This window comes from Molothrus ater, chromosome 32 (genome assembly GCF_012460135.2).
Source record: "Molothrus ater isolate BHLD 08-10-18 breed brown headed cowbird chromosome 32, BPBGC_Mater_1.1, whole genome shotgun sequence".
NCBI classification, from domain to species: Eukaryota; Metazoa; Chordata; class Aves; order Passeriformes; family Icteridae; genus Molothrus; species Molothrus ater.
This window is the reverse complement of record NC_071659.1, coordinates 346,235-369,071: the sequence shown is the minus strand read 5'-3', so window position 1 is coordinate 369,071 and position 22,837 is coordinate 346,235. Positions and strand designations below refer to the sequence as shown.

Below are 22,837 nucleotides of genomic sequence, written 5' to 3'. Positions count from 1 at the left end.
ATCACAGAATCAGAATCACTGAATCACACAATCACAGAATCAGAATCACTGAATCCCACACAATCACACAATCAGAATCACTGAATCACACAATCAGGATCACTGAATCCCACACAATCACAAAATCAGAATCACAGAATCACACACAATCAGAATCACAGAATCACACAATCAGGATCACTGAATCACACACAATCACAGAATCAGAATCACAGAATCAGAATCACTGAATCACACAATCACAGAATCGGAATCACTGAATCCCACACAATCAGAATCACAGAATCACACAGAATCAGGATCACAGAATCACACAGAATCAGAATCACAGAATCACACACAATCACAGAATCACACACAATCAGAATCACAGAATCACACACAATCACAGAATCACACACAATCAGAATCACAGAATCACACACAATCACAGAACCACTCACAGTCACACACAATCAGAGAATCAGAATCAGACTTTCAGAATCACACACAATCACAGAATCACTCACAATCAGAATCACAGAATCACACACAATCACAGAATCACTCACAATCAGAATCACAGAATCACACACAATCACAGAATCACACACAATTACAGAATCACACACAATCAGAACCACTGAATCACACACAATCACAGAATCACTCACAATCACAGAATCACACACAATCAGGATCACAGAATCACACAGAATCAGGATCACAGAATCACACACAATCAGGATCACAGAATCACACACAATCAGAATCACAGAATCACACACAATCACAGAATCACTCACAGTCACACACAATCAGAGAATCAGAATCAGACTTTCAGAACCACACACAATCACAGAATCACTCACAATCAGACTCACAGAATCACTCACAATCACAGAATCACACACAATCACAGAATCGCTCACAATCAGAATCACAGAATCACACACAATCACAGAATCACTCACAATCAGAATCACAGAATCACACACAATCACAGAATCACTCACAGTCACACACAATCAGAGAATCAGAATCAGACTTTCAGAACCACTCACAATCACAGAATCACTCACAATCAGAATCACAGAATCCCACACAATCAGAACCACAGAATCACACACAATCACAGAATCACACACAATCACAGAATCACTCACAATCACAGAATCCCACACAATCACAGAATCACTCACAATCAGAATCACAGAATCACACACAATCACAGAATCACTCACAATCACAGAATCACTCACAATCACAGAATCACAGAATCACACACAATCACAGAATCCCACACAATCACAGAATCCCACACAATCACAGAATCACACACAATCAGAATCACAGTCACACAGTCACACAATCAGAATCACACAATCACTGAATCACACACAATCAAAGAACCACATACAATCATAGAATCACTGAATCACACAGATTCTCAGAATCAGAATCACACACAACCACAAAATCAGAATCACAGAATCAGAATCACTGAATCACACAATCACAGAATCAGAATCACTGAATCCCACACAATCACACAATCAGAATCACTGAATCACACAATCAGGATCACTGAATCCCACACAATCACAGAATCAGAATCACAGAATCACACACAATCAGAATCACAGAATCACACAATCAGGATCACTGAATCCCACACAATCACAGAATCAGAATCACAGAATCACACACAATCAGAATCACAGAATCACACAATCAGGATCACTGAATCCCACACAATCACAAAATCAGAATCACAGAATCACACACAATCAGAATCACAGAATCACACAATCAGGATCACAGAATCACACAGAATCAGAATCACAGAATCACACACAATCACAGAACCACTCACAGTCACACACAATCAGAGAATCAGAATCACAGAATCACACACAATCACAAAATCAGAATCACAGAATCAGAATCACAGAATCACACAATCACAGAATCGGAATCACAGAATCACACACAATCAGAATCACAGAATCACACAGAATCAGGATCACAGAATCACACAGAATCAGAATCACAGAATCACACACAATCACAGAATCACACAGAATCAGAATCACAGAATCACACACAATCACAGAATCACACACAATCAGAATCACAGAATCACACACAATCACAGAATCACTCACAATCAGAATCACAGAATCACACACAATCACAGAATCACTCACAGTCACACACAATCAGAGAATCAGAATCAGACTTTCAGAATCACACACAATCACAGAATCACTCACAATCAGAATCACAGAATCACACACAATCACAGAATCACTCACAATCAGAATCACAGAATCACACACAATCACAGAATCACTCACAATCAGAATCACAGAATCACACACAATCACAGAATCACACACAATTACAGAATCACACACAATCAGAACCACTGAATCACACACAATCACAGAATCACACACAATCACACACAATCACAGAATCACACACAATCACAGAATCACTCACAATCACAGAATCACACACAATCAGGATCACAGAATCACACAGAATCAGGATCACAGAATCACACACAATCACAGAATCACACACAATCAGAATCACAGAATCACACACAATCACAGAATCACACACAATCAGAATCACAGAATCACACACAATCACAGAATCACTCACAGTCACACACAATCAGAGAATCAGAATCAGACTTTCAGAACCACACACAATCACAGAATCACTCACAATCAGAAATCACAGAATCACTCACAATCACAGAATCACACACAATCACAGAATCACTCACAATCAGAATCACAGAATCACACACAATCAGGATCACAGAATCACACACAATCACAGAATCACTCACAGTCACACACAATCAGAGAATCAGAATCAGACTTTCAGAACCACTCACAATCACAGAATCACTCACAATCAGAATCACAGAATCCCACACAATCAGAACCACAGAATCACACACAATCACAGAATCACACACAATCACAGAATCACTCACAATCACAGAATCCCACACAATCACAGAATCACTCACAATCAGAATCACAGAACCACACACAATCACAGAATCACTCACAATCAGAACCACTGAATCACACAAAATCACAGAACCACTCACAGTCACACACAATCAGAGAATCAGAATCAGACTTTCAGAACCACACACAATCACAGAATCACTCACAATCAGAATCACAGAATCACTCAGAATCACAGAATCACACAATCCCCAGGCTGGAAGAGACCTCCAAGACCATCGAGTCCAACCCATCCCCAACACCTCAACTCAACCCTGGCCCCCAGTGCCACATCCAGGCTTTGTTAAACACACCCAGGCACGGGGACTCCACCACCTCCCCATGCCAGTATTTTATCACCCATTCCAGAACATTCCAGAACTTTCTCACCCTTTCTGTACAGAACTTTTCCCTAATATCCAGGCTCAATCTCCCTTGGTGCAGCTCAGGGCTGTGTGCTGTGGTTCTGTCAGTTCCTGGAGAAGGAGCCCAGCCCCAGCTGAGCCCAGGCCCCTGTCAGGTGGTTATCGTTTGTTTTTGTGGTTGTTTTGTCTCAAGTTGATTTGGTTTCACTCTGTACTTCCACCTCTAAGGAACGTTCCAAAGGAGATTCTGACCTTTAGGGTTTGAGAACCATTTGCAGACATTGATTTGCACTGAGCTGCAGCCTTACTGGCCAAAGTGGGAAGAGAGAAAGAAAAGTTCATTTACCAATTATTAAATCTGACTTGGTTCACATTCCTGGCCTGTCATTAGCAGAAATAATATTTGATGTCACTGATTAAACTGCAGTTGCTGCATGAAGATAAACTTGTGCCCATATCTGTTTATGGTCAGAAATAACTTGGAATTAAAATAAATCCAAAATGCAGTTTGGGGCAGGGGCTGATCTGTGCCTGACACAGGGAAGGAGGCTCAGTGACTTTCTGCCATTTTTCTGATCAGAAGGAACAACTATTCCTCCTGTTTCAAGGAAAAACCTTCCTCCCTTGTCAGTTCATTCACTCTTAAAAATGTAACTTCAATAAATAACATAACTGGGATGAAAATATTGAATAAAATTGAGGGCATACCTGTGCTGGCAGAAAAACTTACTGGTGTCCCTCTGCTTTGGCACTTCCTTGCTTTGGGCTTCTGAGCTCACCTGGCTTCAACTGACATTTGATAGAAAGCATCTCAAATAATTTCTGAACTCTCATAAATGTTCTGTTAAAGTATATAATTAAACTTACTTATGATATAAAGGTGCTTATATTTGTTCATCTCAGACTTCAATAAAAATATGACGTTTTTTTCCTTTTCTTTCCTAATTTGAACAGGGACCCCACAATGACTGATTTAATCCCCTCCTCTCCCTCTGTCTCTCCAAAGCATCTGATGCCTTTACTCATTTCTTTCCTCTCCTGGTTGATATTCCCAATCCCTTTCCTCAGCAAACATAATTAATCAGGAATACTCCTTTGCTCCCCTGTGGCATTTCCCAGGCAGAGGAGTGACCTGGAAGGGATGGCAGGGGGACACATCTGACCCCGGGAAAAGACAAACCTTCCGTACTTATTCAAGGAGACTGGCACCATCTTTTAAAGCACATTTTACCCTCTTCTGACAATTCTTCTCATTTATCTGTAACATTTTAAACTCTGTTCCCATCTATTATATAGGATAAGTGACTGAAGCAAAAGGAACTGTGCATAAAAGTATGAAAAGTGCCCTAAAATGTTATTTCTGCATCTCCAGCACGTGCAGGAGCTTCTCTGGGAAGCACCAAACACCTCCCAGCAGCAGCTGCCCCAAAGCCCAAAGGTTTGGCTCTCTCACTGATGTTCTCACATGTGCTGCACTCAGGTGGTTGTGCAAGATCTCTACCAACCCAAACTGACTCCAGCCTTGGAGGGTGGAAGGGAAAACCCCCTTGGCTGGGAGCCAGAGAGGGACTGGGACTCCCCAGGGGTTACAGCTCTGCACTGAAATTCTGAACAACTCAATGGCTCCTTTTGTTTTCCTCCATAAATCCAGTGGCTCCAAAGCTGCTCTGGAAGATCCTGCAAAAGCCTGCCCAAATAAAGCAGGGAGCTGCATTAAAAATGACCAGGCAAGCCAGCAGCTTAGAGAAAAATAACAGTAATGAAACCTAAAGCTTTCCCTCCTGCACGCCTTGCCATTCCTGCTGGAGCTCTGAGGCTCTTCCAAGGCACAGAAAGCCATCTGCTCTGCTCAGCAGGACACAGCATGTGGCAGCACAGCCCCACAGAGCCCTCGGAGCCCTCAGCTACTGGGGTGGAAATCTCTGAGGGGCAGGGACATCCTGGCTGCAAAAACCTGGGCATGGAGGCACACCCAGCTGGGCACGGGCACCAGGGGGCTCAGGGCTGGCTCAGTCCTGCCCAACACCTTCAGGGCATGGAGGGCACCAGCCTGGCCCAGCTCAGGAACAGCCCCAGGGGGGGATGTGGATCTGCTGGGGACAGGGGGCTCTGAGAGGGACCAGGACAGCCTGGATCCATGGGCTGAGGGACAGCAAGGGTGAGGGACAACAGGGCCAAGAGCTGGGTCCTGCACTGGGGTCACATCAACCCCAGGGAACAGCCCTGGATGGGCAGGGAATGGAGCCCCAGGAGGGGCTGAGGGAGCTGGGCAGGGAATGGAGCCCCAGGAGGGGCTGGGGGAGCTGGGCAGGGAATGGAGCCCCAGGAGGGGCTGGGGGAGCTGGGCAGGGAATGGAGCCCCAGCAGGGGCTGAGGGAGCTGGGCAGGGAATGGAGCCCCAGCAGGGGCTGAGGGAGCTGGGCAGGGAATGGAGCCCCAGCAGGGGCTGAGGGAGCTGGGCAGGGAATGGAGCCCCAGCAGGGGCTGAGGGAGCTGGGCAGGGGCTCAGCCTGGAGCAAAGGAGGCTCAGGGGGCCCTTGTGGCTCTGCACAAGTCCCTGCCAGGAGGGCACAGCCAGGGGGGGTCGGGCTCTGCTCCCAGGGAACAGGGACAGGACAAGGGGAAATGGCCTCAGGCTGGGCCAGGGCAGGCTCAGGGTGGACACCAGCAGGAATTTCTGCATGGAAAGGGGGCTCAGGCCTTGGCAGGGGCTGCCCAGGGAGGTTTGGGGTGCCCATCCCTGCAGGTGTCACCTGGATGTGGCACTGAGTGCTCTGGGCTGGGGACAAGGTGAGGATCAGGTCCAGGCTGGACTAAGAGGACTTTGGCAGCTGAAATCATTCTGTGATTCCAAGAAAACCCCCTGGTCTAAGCCCCAGGGTGAGCCCAACAACCCCACCAGGTCAGAAACTGCTACAGATTGGACTGGATTCAAGTTCAACAAAGATGGAGCTTTGAAGTCACAATATTTAATCAGAGGTTTCTCTTTGACAGCCTTCCAAAACTTTTAACACAGGTTCCCTCCAGACAAAACACAACAAACTCAGCTCCAGGAGAGCTCCAAAGCACCTGAGTTTCTGTGACTTCACATCTCAGCTGAGAGCCCAGACCAGAGACAAGTGCCAGCCCTGAGGAACCTGCAGGTCAGGCTAAGAACGGTGAGGGTGGCACTGGGGTGCCAGCCCCGATGCCAAGGTGCCATTGGAAGCTCTCTGTGGCCATTTGCAGTGCCCAGGGAAGCCTGAGCCTGGGCCCAGGGCTCTGCAGGCTCTGCAGGCCAGCACTGAGAGGCTGAGCACAGATTATTCTGGCACAGGTTTGCTCTCCAGCACACTCAGTGCCAAACCAGAGCCAAAGCCTCGTCTTCCTTCACTGCCCCAAAGCCTGAGGAGTAGAAATGGCTTTTTCCAAGGTGCCTGTTGAAGTTCGTGTCATGGCATTTACCATGAGCCTGCAAACAAGAGCAAATCCAGCAGCTGAAACTGTTTCCTTGAAATAAAGCAGTGCTCCTGTTGGGTAAGAGAAATGAAACACGACAGCAGGATTTCTGAGCAGGAGGAAGTTGGAAACAGTCGAATTAAGAGCTTACCCCTCCCTCTCAGGAAGGGAAGACTGTTGTGGAGGGGATTTCTGAGCTTCCAGTGCTTCCATAGAACCTGGCAAAACCAGGTTTTGGAGAACCTCCCCTGTCCATCTGACCCACAGGCCCCAGCCCTGCCTGCAGAGCACAGGAGAGAGCTCTGCAGCTGCCTCTGAATGCAGTATTCATGATGAGGCAGGGTTCTGAGCTGCATTCCTGCCCTTTTGCCCACTAGCCCAGATTGGAGCTGCAGCAGGAGCAGGTCCCACACACCTGGCAGCTCAGGGCCCCCTGGCACACCTGGGGAGGAGGGAAATTCCAGGGAGGAACACCTGGAAACAGGAACTGCTTTCCCCCTCACAAGTGACTTCAGGATTAAACAGCCTGCCCAGCTTTAATGCATTAATTTCACCTCCTCCACTGACTCACAGTGTGAAATCTTCCTCACCAGCTTCACAGGTCTAAACCAAAGTAACTCCAGGTTTGTGAAGTGTTAGATATCACTGAAAGGCTACAGGAGCACAGAACCACTCATCTGCATTGAAAAGTCTCTCTGCCACTGCCCCAGGCAATGGGAGCTGAACACCTCCACGGGCCTGACAACTCTACCTTGGTCTGAGCTGCCAGACACTCACAGCGCCTGCCTCAAAGGCTGCCTGCACCCAAACTGCTCCTCACTGCTCACAAAGGGCTTGCTTTCCACAAGGAGCCTGAAGTAAAAGCCCAACTGATGGCATTTGCCTTCTGTAAAACTAAGAGGTTTTTTAGCCCTTGGTTTTGTCACTTTCTGTTTTAATAAATAAATAAAATTTTAAAAATGTAAGTTAGGGCCTTAGCTCCCTCCCTGTTTACTTGATGCCAGGACAGCCCTTTACCTCTTAAATCCCAGAATCACTGAGGCTCTTGTTCACCCAAGACCATTGAGTCCAACCTTTGACCTAAATAAAGTTAAAAGTTGCACTGGCAAAGACTGAAAACACCTCACCTTGCAGTCAGTCAGTAGCTACTCAAGTTACTATGTTTTTAACACAGCACATCCTTCAGACATCCAGCTCTTTAAAAACTTAGTGATGAACTGGCACCTGCTGTTGTAATTCTATTTGTTTCCACCTGGCCAAATACAATGTGCTGTCTGCTGTGGAATTTCAAGGTCTCCTACTGTTTCTTCCAGATCTAGGCTGCCTAAAAATCTTCATTATATAAGTTTTTTTTAAATAAATCTGTATTATTTAAGCACAGCTGAGAAGTTAAACTAGTTCAGTCCTTAAAGCCCACAGGACTGGGAAAGGCCCATGAAACTATTTAAATTTAGGCACAGTTCATCAACAGAAATCTGTTTGAACACTAAACCAGAGACAACAAAATAATGGTTTCTTCTCCCTGGCACCAAGGGGAAAACAATTAATGTAATAAAAATATGATGAATTCAAATCCTTATCACCTGATCTGAACCCCTCTTTAGGCTCTCTAAAGCTGCCCAGAGCAGCCCATGCAAGCAGGCTGAGTGTGGAGCTCAGTGAGGCTCAGGCGCCAAGCCAGGCCCAAAGCCGGGCTTTAAACTTCCAGATGTGGTTCCTTCCCTCTTCAAAAACTGTCCCAGCTTCCACAACACACAGCTGAACACACCCACCCTGGTTCACAGGGCTGAGAACATCCACCTTGCTTTAAAGAACTCAGAGCATCCTCCTTGGTTTACAGGGCTCCTAATTCAGAACATCCACCTTGCTTTAAAGAACTCAGAGCATCCTCCTTGGTTTACAGGGCTCCTAATTCAGAACATCCTCCTTGGTTTAAAGAGCTCCTAATTGAACACACCCACCTTTATTCAAAGGGCTCCTAACTCAGAACATCCACCTTGGTTTAAAGGCTGCACAGCTGAGAACATCCACCTTGATTTAAAGGGCTGAGAACATCCACCTTGCTTTAAAGGGCTGAGAACATCCACCTTGGTTTAAAGGCTGCACAACTCAGAACATCCAACTTGATTTAAAAGGCTCCTAACTGAACATATCCACCTTGGTTTAAAGAACTCAGAACATCCACCTTAGTTTAAAGAGCTCCTAACTCAGAACATCCACCTTGGTTTAAAGGCTGCACAGCTGAGAACATCCACCTTGATTTAAAGGGCTGAGAACATCCACCTTGGTTTAAAGGGCTGAGAACATCCACCTTGCTTTAAAGAACTCAGAACATCCTCCTTGGTTTACAGGGCTCCTAATTCAGAACATCCACCTTGGTTTAAAGAGCTCCTAATTGAACACACCCACCTTTATTTAAAGGGCTCCTAACTCAGAACATCCACCTTGGTTTAAAGGCTGCACAACTCAGAACACACACCTTGATTTAAAGAGCTCCTAACTCAGAACATCCTCCTTGGTTTAAAGGACTGAGAACATCCACCTTGGTTTAAAGAGCTCCTAATTGAATACACCCACCTTTATTTAAAGGGCTCCTAACTCAGAACATCCACCTTGGTTTAAAGGGCTGCACAACTCAGAACACACACCTTGATTTAAAGGGCTCCTAACTGAACACATCCACCTCGGTTTAAAGGGCTGCACAACTCAGAACATCCACCTTGGTTTAAAGGGCTGAGAATATCCACCTTGGTTTAAAGAACTTAGAACATCCACCTTGGTTTAAAGAGCTCCTAATTGAATACACCCACTTTGATTTAAAGGGCTGCGCAACTGAACACATCCACCCAACTGAGAACATCCACCTTGGTTTAAAGGCTGCACAACTCAAAATATCCTCCTTGGTTTAAAGAACTCAAAACATCCACCTTGGTTTAAAGGGCTCCTAACTGAACACATCCACCTTAGTTTAAAGGGCTGAACAGCTGAGAATATCCACCTTGGTTTAAGGGGCTGAGAACATCCACCTTGCTTTAAAGAGCTCCTAATTGAATACACCCACCTTTATTTAAAGGGCTCCTAATTCAGAACATCCACCTTGCTTTAAAGAGCTCCTAATTGAATACAACCACCTTTATTTAAAGGGCTGCACAACTCAGAACATCCACCTTGGTTTAAAGGGCTCCTAACTGAACACATCCACCTTGGTTTAAAGGGCTGAGAACATCCACCTTGCTTTAAAGGGCTCCTAATTGAATACAACCACCTTTATATAAAGGGCTCCTAACTCAGAACATCCTCCTTGGTTTAAAGGGCTCCTAACTGAACACATCCACCTTGGTTTAAAGGGCTCCTAACTGAACACATCCTCCTTGGTTTAAAGGGCTCCTAACTGAACACACCCACCTTGGCTTAAAGGGCTGCCCACTGAGAACAGAACTGAGAACACCCCCCCAGGGCTGCCCAGGACTGGGAGTCCTCAGTCCCACATCACCTGTGCTGTGTGTGATGTAACTGAACTGCTGGAAAAGTGCTGCTTTTCTCTTGCTGCAAAAACCTTTTCCTTGCATTATGGCTCCTTTTTAAGCCCCCTCCACCACCCAGCACTCCCTAAAACATGCACTGCTCTTGGGTCCTGGGATAAACCAGAGGCCTGGCTGCATCAGCTGCACCTCAGGCAACAAAAAAAGCCATTTACTGTTCCAAAAACCCCCAGCCTGCTCCAAACCCAGGGAGCCTGGGACAATGCTGGCAGGGCTGCTGCATTCACCACCACAGGAACTGCAGTGAACAATGAGGGTGTCCCACAGAGCTCACAGGAGGTCCTGGATGTGTCCCCTTAAACACAGGATTCTGGAGGTGTCAGAGCCAGCTCTGGCAGCCCAGCCTGGGAGCTGCTCCCTTGGGACTGACTGGTTTGAGTGGGAAGGGACCTGAAAGCTCAGCCAGTGCCACCCCTGGACCCCTGGCAGTGCCCAAGGCCAGGCTGAGGCTTGGAGCATCCTGGGACAGTGGAAAGTGTCCCTGCCATGGCAGGAGAGTGGAATTCAATGCTGTTTTGTTTAAAGCTCTTTCCCACCCAAAGCATTCTGTAATTCTATGATTCACCTTCCCCAGACGAGGGATGTGTTGCACAACAAATATAATTCTGGAGGAATTTGAAACAGAGGACTCCATCTTTTTACATGATTCCATATTTCCACATGTCCAGCACATAACAGAACACGCAACAGTCACTGCTTCACGACACGAGTTTGTCATCGGTGAAAAATGTCAGTATCAGTATTGTGAGTGTCAAAAGCAGGCAACTGAACACACAAAACACAAGATTTTACTGTCAACACCACAGTCAGTCCCAACAGATCCCGTTACCTGAATCACACTGAGAAGTCTCTCAGGGCAACTTCCACTTTCCCGGGCTCACTTCCTTCTTCAGACATTAAAACCACGACCTAAGGAGAAGCAAATAACACCAAGTGACCCTTTTCTGCAAGAAAGCAGTGGTGTGCCATGGAAAAACTACACTGCCTCATTTCACAGCCCCAGCACGGTGCTGCTTCTGCCCTGGCTGCTGCTCCCGTTAACTGCAGATCAGGGGAGCCGGCACATCCCGGGTCTCCCGTTAATTACAAATCACTGCAGCCTGCACACCCGGATCCCCGTTAACACCAAATCACTGCAGCCTGCACATCCCGGATCCCCGTTAACACCAAAGCAATGGAGCCTGCACATCCCGGATCCCCCGTTAACACCAAAGCAATGGAGCCTGCACAGCCGGATCCCCGTTAACACCAAAGCAATGGAGCCTGCACATCCCGGGTCTCCCGTTAACACCAAAGCAATGGAGCCTGCACAGCCGGATCCCCGTTAACACCAAAGCAATGGAGCCTGCACAGCCGGATCCCCGTTAACACCAAAGCAATGGAGCCTGCACATCGCGCGTCTCCCGTTAACGCCAAAGCAACGCAGCCTACACATTCCGGCTGCCTGCCAGCAGCTGTTCCGCGGCGGGGAGGAACACCGGAGCGCGGCCAAACCAGCGGCCGTCCCCCTCAGCCCGGTGACCCGGCCCCGCTGGGCTCTCCCCCGCCCGGCCCCGCCGTTCCCCGCCGTACCTGAGCCGGTGCCGGGGCTGCCGCGGCTCCCGGGGCTCCAGGGGCGGCCGGGCCGCCTCAGCCGCCGCCGCGCTCCAACGGTCCCGGCCGCCGCCGCGCGGCGCCCCGGCCAATCAGGACCCGCCTCCGCCGGGGGCGCGCGACCCCCCGCCAATCCGCGCCCTCCTGGCTCCGCCTTCTCGCGCCCCTCAGCCAATCGGCGGCCAGCGCCGCCTGGCGCGCTCCCGCCTCCGCCACAGCGCGCCCGCGCCGCGCGGCGCTCACCCCGGGGCGCGGCGGGACCGCGCAGGCGCAGCGCGAGCAGCCCAGGGGCGGCCCCGCCCCCGGCCCGCCCTGAGGGCTGGGGCCGCCCGCGGGGAGAGGGGCGGGCGGAGCGACGGTCGGGGCTGCGCTGGCGGCTCCGTCAGCCGTGGGTCCCCTCATAGCCATCCCTCAGCCATGGCTGTCCCTCAGCACCATCCCTCAGCACCGTGTCAGCCAGCCATGGGTCCCCTCACAGCCATCCTTCAGCACCGTATCGGTCATGGCTGTCCCTCACAGCTGTGAACAACAGCCATCCTTCCGAACAGTCCCCTCACAGCTGTGAGCGACTGCCGTTCCCTCAGCGTCCAGCCACAGCCATTGCTCAGCTCCATCCCCTCAACTCCCAGGGCTGGAGCTCCTCTGCCATGGAGCCAGGCTGGCAGAGCTGGGAATGTTCAGCCTGGAGAAAGCTCCAGGGAGATCCTGGAGCCACTGCCAGGGCCTGAAGGGGCTCCAGAAGAGCTGCAGAGGGACTGGGGACAAGGCCTGGAGGGACAGGAGCCAGGGAATGGCTCCCAGTGCCACAGGGCAGGGCTGGATGGGATCTTGGGAATGGGGAATTGTGCCCTGGCAGGGTGGGCAGGCCCTGGCACAGGGTGCCCAGCCTGGATCCCTGGCAGTGCCCAAGGCCAGGCTGGACACTGGCACACCCTGGCACACTGGGAGGTGTCCCTGCCATGGCAGGGCTGGCACTGGGGGGCTCTGAGCTCCCTTCCCACCCGACGCTGGGAGGGCAGCTCAGGCTCGTACGGGCTGTGCCCCTGTCCCTGCAGGAGTGTCCCCTGTGCCAGGGGAGGCTGTCACAGCTCCAGCCGTGTCCCACAGCTCCAGCCGTGTCCCACAGCTCCAGCCGTGTCCCACAGCTCCCCTGCCACATCCACAGCTGTGTTTCCAGTGAGGGCAGCCCCTGCTCCATGGCGTGACCATGCCTGTGGAGAACAGCATTCCCTGGGCATCGGGATGTCCCTGCTCGCCTTGCTGGCAGCAGCACCGACGCCGGCAGTGTTTCCTGAGCAGGATCCGGCAGGATGGGCTCTGTTCCAGGCTCTCTGTCGCCGTGCAAATGTCACAGCTCCTCCTGCACAGCGAGGAGAGGGAGAGGGAGAGGGAGAGGAACCACTCCCGGTTTGCACGATTGGGAGGATGTGCTTGGGCAGGGAATGGGAAATGAGAGGGGAAATTGCCGCTGGAGCCGCTGCTGTGGCGATGCTCGCTGCGAGCGGTGCCAGTGACGGCGCTCGGAATTCCGAATTTGTCCCGGCATTCCGGAGCCAAGCCCACGGGTGGCAGCGGGACCAGGTGAGGGAGGTGATTCCTGCTGGCTGCATTTCCACCCCGAAGGCAGCAGCAGCAGCAGCCAAAGCGGCATTTGGAAAAGGCGTCTGCCGGGGAGAAGTGCTGCAACCTGCAAAAACACCAGAGGGTGCCATGGCCTCAGTTATTTCTCTGTGCCCCTGACTCCGGGAGCTCGGGCTTCCCCCTCCTCTGCGGGCTGTGCCCATCCTCCTTCTTCCCAAGGGTCCCAGGGGAATTCAGCCTGGCTAGAAAAAAAAAAAAAGGTTTTACTCACTGAACAACGAGACAGAGCCATTAATTAGTCCCACAGATTAAAAATGAGAATAAATTAAAGTCTAGTGATGCTGCCAAGATGCCACCTGAGGGCTGGGGTGGATTATTCCCACTGGCAGGTCTCCAACCCCTTCCATACTTAAAATACAGAATTGTTGATACTTTTAATTGATTCAGGGAAAAGAATCCCAAGCTCTTGCACGTTCCTCAGTGCTGCTGATTTTACTGAGTTGTTAAGTGCACTCAGGGTTTTCCTGTCAGAAATCTGGTGAGTTGGTTACACACCTGTTTGCCTGAATCCCTCCATTTTAAGGGTGATCAAGTTCCTGTCACTTCATACAGGTTTCTTCCTGTTTTTTTTTTTTCCCAAATCTACAGTTCCATGCTCCTCAAGTGTCTTGGGACCCCAAGTAGTGAGGGAACTGCAGAATTTATTAGGGCTAAGTGATAAACCAACGTTTTCCCCTTAAAATATGCCAAAAGAAAGATTAACAGATATCCAGAGCTTGTAAAGCCAGGCAAGTGGAGTTCCCTGTGGGAGGAAGGCAGAAGGAAATCCCTGCAAAGCCTCAGCAGGACCCAAGGCCATGGCCCCAGATGGTTTTGGTGAGCAGAAGATGGACCATGACAGGGAGCACATGTGTCCAGTGACAGGTGTTGGTTCCTTTGCCCACCCACCCACCCACCAGCACCCAAACCCGTGGGGAAGAAGGTGAAGAAGAAGGTGAAGAAGGTGAAGAAGAAGGTGAAGAAGGTGAAGAAGAAGGACCAGCCTCTGCCCTAAAACCTCCATCTTGCCCCATACATATTACTGCACTCTAAACACCCAAACTCTAAGTTTTCCACCCTGTGATTTCCCACACTTCTGTTCAAACTCCACACCCACAATCCCAGTGCTCTCAATCAATTCTGGAAGCTTCTCCACGGCCTCAGGTCAAATGCAGTGCTCTCTTGAGGGTCTGTGCCTTTCAGCACAGAAAGGCCAAAACTCTCAGCATCCAGGGTTCCAACACTGAGGAACTACAGGATCCTGTGTTCAAAGAGGGCCTTGTGTGAGGAAGAGGAGCAGAATCCATGGCAGGACATGGGCCACAGGCCAGGATTTTGTCTGGCGCCATGTCCTGAAGGCACGGATATTCCAGTGCCAGCTTGGGAATGGGCTGTTGGCAGCAGCCCTGGATCCCCCTCTGAGACCCTAAGGCGGATTTTTATACATATATATAATATATATATATATATATATATATCCATGAGTGTCCCCCATGGATTGCTCCTGGGCTGGTCTAAATGCCCAGAAATCTCCTCAGTGACCCGAGGGTGCCTTTGATGCACACCCCCAGTGATAGTGGAGCCCTGGAAAATGTTAAAAATAGTCTTTGAAAATATTGGGCTTTGTGTTTTCTCAGATCACTGCACCCGGGTAAGCAGTATGATAAAAGATATAATTGTTAGATGTGATGATTGTTTAGTAATTAAATATAATTATTTTATAACCATAAGAAGAATCATGAGGAACTATGTTGGAAATTTAAAGGGGGCTATGTTTAGCTGAAATCTGTGTATACAGTAGAACAATATAAGTTTAATAATTAACATGAAAGTTATGCAATGATAGAGTATAAAACACGTCCACCTCGAATGTGTGGTCGGAACCAGATTTGGGTGGAACCACCCCGATTCCCAGAGCTCTTCAATACAAAGCACCGCGTATAACCCCTGATGTGATCGTGTGTTTGTGACCACCAACAGCAGCACTTGGCTGATTCAGCGTGGCTGTCACAGCCTGTGACACACCTGGGCTGGCCGTGCCCGGGGGTCCCACAGGGTAAATCCTGTGTGCACGAGGCTCGGGGCAGCGCCCATCCCAGCAGGACAGGGGAATCCCAGCCCGTGGCAAGCAGGCCTGCAGGAAGCTGCAGCACACTCCTTGCCCATGGCATCGCAGCCCTGGCATCTGGCCTGAAAGAGCCCTCCAGAGGTGAAACCCTCAGCCCAGCTTTCCCACTCTAAAATCCAGAACCAGCATCAGAGAAGCCTGAAGTGACAGGAGACCAGTTTGGTTGAGTTTTGAACTGGGAGATGCAGCAGCACCACTGCGATAAGGAACAATTGTTTGGAGGCGCAGCAGCTCCAACGCTGCCATTTTATCTCACCCAGGCACCTTGGACAGCAAACAACCCCCAGGGCTGCTGCTCCCTCTCAGGGCTTCGCAGGAGGGCAGGAAGCCGGGAGGAAGAGGCCTGGGATGAAGGCAGGATCCCTCTGGACAGGGTCTCACCCTGCTCTTCGAAGCCTTCTGAGGTTTACATTTTTGTCATGGGGTTTCTCACACACTGTTTATTGCATTTCTTTCTGGAGGAGGAGAAATCTGATGGGCCGTTGGTTTGACCAGTGTCATTGGAGAGGCGGCAATTTCATCCTCCAATCCAGGGCCACTTTTGGCATTCTATTGATATCAAGGTCGAGAAATAAACCTCCCTTCTTTTTACCTTGGAGGTTGCAGCATGTGTGCAGCTTTATTTCGTGTATTATTGGGACAGACAGGGAGCCTGGCACGGGAGGGACAGCCCTTCACAGCCCCTGGGCTCACCTCTCAGTGCAGGGCTGCAATAGGAAGGATTCACTGATTGAGGAGTGGAAAAAGATATTTGCCTTTACAAATAAACTTTAGGTTTGCTGATAAATGAAACTGGACATTGAAAGATGAAAGAAACAATGGGGAAGAAAAACCCTAAGTTCCATAAGAATTAAAATGAAAAGGGAGGGTTATACATTAGAGGGAAAATCTCTGGTATCAGGCGTTTTGGGAAGTCTGAACCTCTCAAGTACCTCAGCAAATGGGGAAAGAGAGAAGGGAAATGTGGCTGGAAATTGGGATAAAAAGGAGGCTGCAACCTCCAAAAATTGGAGAGACCCCAGGGAAATGCCCCATGGCCTCTCCCTTTATTTGAATTAAGTAAAAGGACTCCTCTGTCTCCTTTTTGGACATGAACCTCTGGTGTTTGTGGATTGATTTTCCTGACAACATGACATGGAGCTGCGTCTGCTCTCAGTGCCCCCTCCCGATGGGAACCCACTCCAGTGCCAAGAGCGGCACAGATGGATCCAGCTCTGCAGGAAGATCTGCACCAACAGCCCTGCAGAGGAGGAAATCCCCTATTTGGAGTTCCCTTGACAGGTGGAGGGTGGGTGTCTGAATCCCCCACAGGGCGGCGTTGGTCAAAGGGTGGATCCCATGAGCTGGGAGCTCTTTTCCAGCCTGGATGATTCTGTGGAGAACCCCCCCATTTATCCCCACCCACCCTGGAGCACACCCAGGCGCTCTGGGGCTGGTTTGGAGCAGGGACTGCAGCAGCTTTGGCTCTGTGGGGTGATCCTTGTGGGAAGGGTCCATCCCAGCTCCTGGATCATCCCAGGAAAGGAGGAAATCTGAACAATTTATGGCTCTCAAAGTGCTACAGCCTTCCCCAAACTCTGCTCTGGGCTTGTGCTTCCCTGCAGAGCTCCCACCCGCCCTCCCCCAGGCTCCTTTCCTTTGTTTTTGTGTCTTTAAACATTATTACATCTCAGATCCAACCAGCTCAAATACTTTTTAATACATTGAAAATGTAAAATAAAGCATATACGAAGTACATACAGTATATATATACACATATTTCAAATACTTAAAATTCTTATGTAAAATATGAATTTTTTTTTCTATATTATTTGTGTAAAAATACATTTTCAAATGGTGTCACCTCGATTTTGCTGTACAGACTCTCAAGCCCAATCGAAGTCCCTTTTAAAAAGGCAAAAGACAAAGGTTTAGGATTTTTGGAACTACGTTTACAGGCCTGTTGTCCACACAGGAATAGCCTCTGGGAAACAGTATTGGATTGCTTCTTTGTGAGAATTCCCATTTTTATTGCATTAACGGCAGGAACGGAGCCTTTTCAGTTGTGCTGCAGGAACCCCGCTGGCCTGGCCGAGAACTGCCCCCGGTACCCTGTCACCACCCAGAACCCCTCCTTTGCCCGCTCCTCTCAGATACTAAAATATATATTATTTAAAATATATTACTGTAAGCTCTCCGACTCGCCCTGCACGTCCAGCAAACGGAAGCGTTAAAAACCACCCAGGGCTGCTCGCTCCTGTCCCCTGTTCCCTGTCCCCGTGCCACACGGCGGCGGCAGCGGCGCTCCGCCCACCCCTGCAATTACCTGCCATAATTAATTAATCAATCAATTACCTGCCATAATCAATCAATCAGCAAAGCGGGGCTGCCACGGCCCCGCCGCCTCCCACATCCCCGCTGTGGGAAACCCCAGCCCGGCCCTGCCCTCCGCACCTCCCGCGGCTCTCGGGAACCATCGCACGGAGCCTCCCTGGAGAGAAACCCCAAAGCCACTCCCGATCCACCCTCCCGCCCCGGAGGGTCTTTGCTGCGTCCCTCCTGAGACCCCTCCTGAGATCCCTCCCGAGGATTCCTCCTGAGGATTCCTCCTGAAGGTCCCTCCCGAGGATTCCTCCTGAGGATTCCTCCTGAGAGTCCCTCCTGAGGATTCCTCCTGAGAGTCCCTCCCGAGGATCCCTCCTGAGGATTCCTCCTGAGAGTCCCTCCTGAGATCCCTCCTGAGATCCCTCCTGAGATCCCTCCCGAGGATTCCTCCTGAGAGTCCCTCCCGAGCATCCCTCCCTTGGATCCCTCCTGAAGGTCCCTCCTGAGATCCCTCCCGAGGATCCCTCCCGAGGATCCCTCCTGAGGATTCCTCCTGAAGGTCCCTCCCGAGGATTCCTCCTGAGAGTCCCTCCTGAAGGTCCCTCCTGAGGATTCCTCCTGAAGGTCCCTCCCGAGGATTCCTCCTGAGAGTCCCTCCCGAGCATCCCTCCCTTGGATCCCTCCTGAAGGTCCCTCCTGAGGATTCCTCCTGAAGGTCCCTCCTGAGGTCCTTCCTGAGGATCCCTCTTGAGGATTCCTCCTGAGGATTCCTCCTGAAGGTCCCTCCCCAGAGTCCCCCCTGAGGATCCCTCCCTTGGATCCCTCCTGAAGGTCCCTCCTAAAGGTCTCTCCTGAGGATCCCTCCCAAGGTCCCTCCCAAGGTTCCCTCCTGAAGATCCCTCCCAAGGTTCCCTCCCGGGGATCCCTCCTGAAGGTCCCTCCCTTGGATCCCTCCCGAGGTTCCCTCCCTTGGATCCCTCCTGAAGGTCCCTCCCAATAACAACCTGACCAGGAACTGCTGCTCCAGCAGCTGTTTTGTGCAACCAAAAACAAAAGAAAAATAATTCCACCTCCCCAACCAGTGCAACTGCTTGGAACCTCCTCCTTCCTGTAAATTCCCGGAGGGAAAGTAAAATTCCACACCTAATTCCTTCCCTTGCTGCCCACCTGGCTCAAAACCTGAACCCCCAGAGCCGTGCTGGCACCTCCTGTGCCACAGCCTGTCCGCAGGGTTTGGGGCATTGGTCAGGCTCTAATTCCAGTTCTGTGTCCTGAGAAGGGAAACTGAAACCTCCTCCCTCGTCAGGTTCCTTTCCCTGCCACAAACACTCTGACATCAGGCTTTGGAAATCCTGGATTTTTGATGCCACCATTCCCTGCAGTGCCAATAAACTCATTCCTGGGGGACTGAAATCTTATGGTTTAAACTCTGTCACCACATCCCTTTGTCATAAAATCCCGTGTGGAGGTGCATTTCCTGTGGATGGGAAGGAGCCTCAGCAGTGGGACAGGCTGGTGCCAGCCCAGGAACCCCAGAGGATTCCCCTTTCTGACAGCCATCATCCCACACCCAGCTGCAGCACACAAAACCTCACGGGCTTTGTCCCTGTTCCAGGGATTATTACACCCAGCCCCTCATCCCAAACAATTTCCTCACACCCAGTGCCCTCTGCTCACCCTCAGAGATGCTCCCTCCCCCAGGCTGCACCAGGAGCGTGCTCAGACCTCAGTGGGCACTGAGAAAATGGATTTCCTTAAAAAGAAACAGAAGAAAAGTAGCCCAAGCTAAGTGTTGATCCATGAAATGGAACTAAGGCACTGACAGGTGGAAACTCCCGAGCCACCAGCACCATCCTCCCCTGGCCAGTGCCAGCCTGGGGCCACCTCCATGTGCTGGGTCACCAGCCAGCCCCTCCTGGATGGCACAGCCAGATGGGCACATTCCCATGGGCTGGCTCTGGGAATGGCAGCCCCTGCAGTGCCAGGGAATGGGCACAGCAAACCCACGCTCAGCAAGGGCAGCAGGGGAGTGCAGCAGGAGGAACCAGCCGGGCAGGGATGGTTTGGGAAGCTCTGAAGAGCCTTTCCAGTGGCAGCTGCAGCAGCTGAATGCCTGTGAGTGCTCAGGGTCACAGCTCCCTCCTCATCCTCTGCTTCCCCCTCTCCAGCAGCCTGGAAAATCAGCCTGAGAGGAGCCAAGGAGAGACCAGAACTGACCTGAGTGTGCAGAGAAACCTCTCACTCCCCTCTGAGAACTCTCCTCTGTCAGCTGCACGTTGGCCTCTGCCGGGCTGTCCCAGCCAGGAATGGAAGTGTCTGTCCAGGACTACCAAGGGAGGAGAGGACAGGTCCTGCTCTCAGCTCCAAACCAGCCCACACTGCCTCCTCCCTCCCCAGGTTTACAAAAATGCAGGATTTCCTCTTCCCAGCAAGAGCTGGAAGTGGGAAACAGCAGGAAGTGGCACAGGCAGGGGATTCTTGGGTTCCCCCCCCACCACCACCACGGGTGGGAGATGCTTGTGGGGCCAATTTTGTGCAATGTTTTAGATTTAAAGAATGGAGTTAATTTCTAATCCCTAAATGCTCCTCCCCACGGGATCCTGAGCAGCGATGGGGAATCACGTCAGGGGGGGTCACTGCTCTGCAGGGAATTTCAGCTGGCAGAACCCAGAGCCGGTGATGCTGCAGCTCCTGCTGCTCCAGGGGCAGCTGCACTCCCCAGGCAGGGAGGGAATCCCTGCTGCCACGGGACTGAATCTCCCTTTGCCTCGTCATCACCAACTAAACCACAGAGTCATGGAATGTCCTGTGCTGGAATGGCCCCACAGGAACCATCCAGTCCAACTCCTGACCCTGCACAGACACCCCAACAATCCCACCCTGTGCCTGAGAGCCTTGGCAAAGGCTCCTGGAGCTCTGGCAGCCTTGGGCACCTCTTGTTCCTTGGAAAAGCACCCAGGAATTATTTCTGCTCCTCACCACCAGTGCCGGGCTCCCGGGGAGAAGGGGAGGGGAGCAGTAGTACAAAGGAGAGGGGAAGGGAAGGCTGAGCACCCCTGCACCGCTCAGCTGCCCCACTGCTGGGGGAATATTGCTTCAGCTTAAAAAGGCCTTTGGATTAAAAGTGAATTCAGTGCTTCTCCATCAAAAACATACACAGCTCTGTTCCCTGACCAGGATGCAGCAAGGCCCCCGCCCGCCCCGGGAGGGGAACAGCCCTGGGTGATTTGTGCTCCATCAGCACCCTCAGCTCCCAGGAACGCGGGGCCACTGTGCTTTGACTTCCCTCAGTGCAAGTGAAGGAAGCCAGGAACTGTCAGGGAGCACAGGTGCCACCAGCCTTGTCCCCAGTGAGCCCTCCCTCAGCTGGGCCCCCGCTGAGCTGAGCTCAGCCCAATTTGGTATTTCAAACACAAAGAGCCACCCAAGGAGGCCCAGGCAGACTCTCAATTGCCTTCCCCCACACCCAGGAAATAGAAAATCTTGGATAGAAATTGGAGATGTCTGACCATGGGGGTGTTTGGATGAGAACAAAACTCTTCCCAGAGCATGGCAGGACCCAGGGTGACACTTTGTGCCCATCACCTGCCCCTGTGTCCCAAGAGCAGATGGCTCTGGGCTGGGGGATGGCAGCTCCAGCTCCTGGGAATGCCCAGGAGAGCAGGTTCCTGCCAGTTCTGGGAATGCCCAGGAGAGCAGGTTCCTGCCAGTTCTGGGAATGCCCAGGAGAGCAGGTTCCTGCCAGCCCTGGGAATGCCCAGGAGAGCAGGTTCCTGATAACCCTGGGAATGCCCAGGAGAGCAGGTTCCTGCCAGCCCTGGGAATGCCCAGGAGAGCAGGTTCCTGATAACCCTGGGGACTCTCAGGAGAGCAGATTCCTGATAACCCTGGGAATGCCCAGGAGAGCAGGTTCCTGCCAGTTCTGGGAATGCCCAGGAGAGCAGACTCCTGATAACCCTGGGAATGCCCAGGAGAGCAGGTTCCTGCCAGTTCTGGGAATGCCCAGGAGAGCAGGTTCCTGATAACCCTGGGAATGCCCAGGAGAGCAGGTTCCTGATAACCCTGGGAATGCCCAGGAGAGCAGGTTCCTGCCAGCCCTGGGAATGCCCAGGAGAGCAGGTTCCTGCCAGCCCTGGGAATGCCCAGGAGAGCAGGTTCCTGCCAGCCCTGGGAATGCCCAGGAGAGCAGGTTCCTGCCAGCCCTGTCTGGCCAGGCACAGCTCTGGTCACTGCCATGGCCAGCCCAGCTCCCTGCAGTTCCAGCAGCAGCACACCCGGACACCTGGGATACTCCAGCTGGGATACTGGGAGAGGGGATCTGCAAACCAGGAACACCAGCCTGCACTGCACAGCCCAGGGGCCTCTGGAACAGAGGGAAAGGCATCAGGGCTGCCTCTCAGTTCCCAGGGATGTGAACTGGGAGCAGCCAAGGGAGCCTGCTCAGGGCTCCTGCCTCAGTCCCCACCACCACACACGGCTGGACTCGGATTATCCCATTCCCTGTGCCAGCAGAAAACCAACAATGGGCTGTGGGCTGGATCTCCCCGGGGAGAGCAGAGCTCAGCAAACGTGCTCAGAGCAGGCTGGGGTAACTGGAACTGCAGTACAAGTCAAACACTATCTCCTAAAAGATTGAAAAAATATCTTTAAACAAAATAATGTGGCATATTTACATAATTCCTTAAGTGCAAACTCTTGTCACAATTCACGTAGTCGAGCGCGATTTCGACTCCCTGTACAAGAAGGTGCTCTTTCGTTAATGAAAGAAGGACTCTAGCTCTGGATTCCTGATTCGGTAACGTGTCTCTTGTGCAAGGCAGTAAAATTCCT

The 22,837-nt window shown here is 51.2% G+C and overlaps 1 protein-coding gene across 5 annotated transcripts in view; it reads right to left on the bottom strand.

The window, feature by feature from the left end:
* The window catches only part of DTNB (dystrobrevin beta), a 177,199-nt gene extending 165,178 nt beyond the window's left edge, over positions 1-12,021 (bottom strand). For all 5 annotated transcript variants that reach the window (XM_036405162.2, XM_036405161.2, XM_036405163.2 and 2 more), the window contains exons 1-2: positions 11,935-12,021; positions 11,192-11,271 (exon numbers count right to left, since the gene is read on the bottom strand). The gene's annotated coding sequence lies outside the window, so the exon portion shown is untranslated. The remainder of the gene's footprint in view (positions 1-11,191; positions 11,272-11,934) is intronic.
* Positions 12,022-22,837: the final 10,816 nt, after the last annotated feature.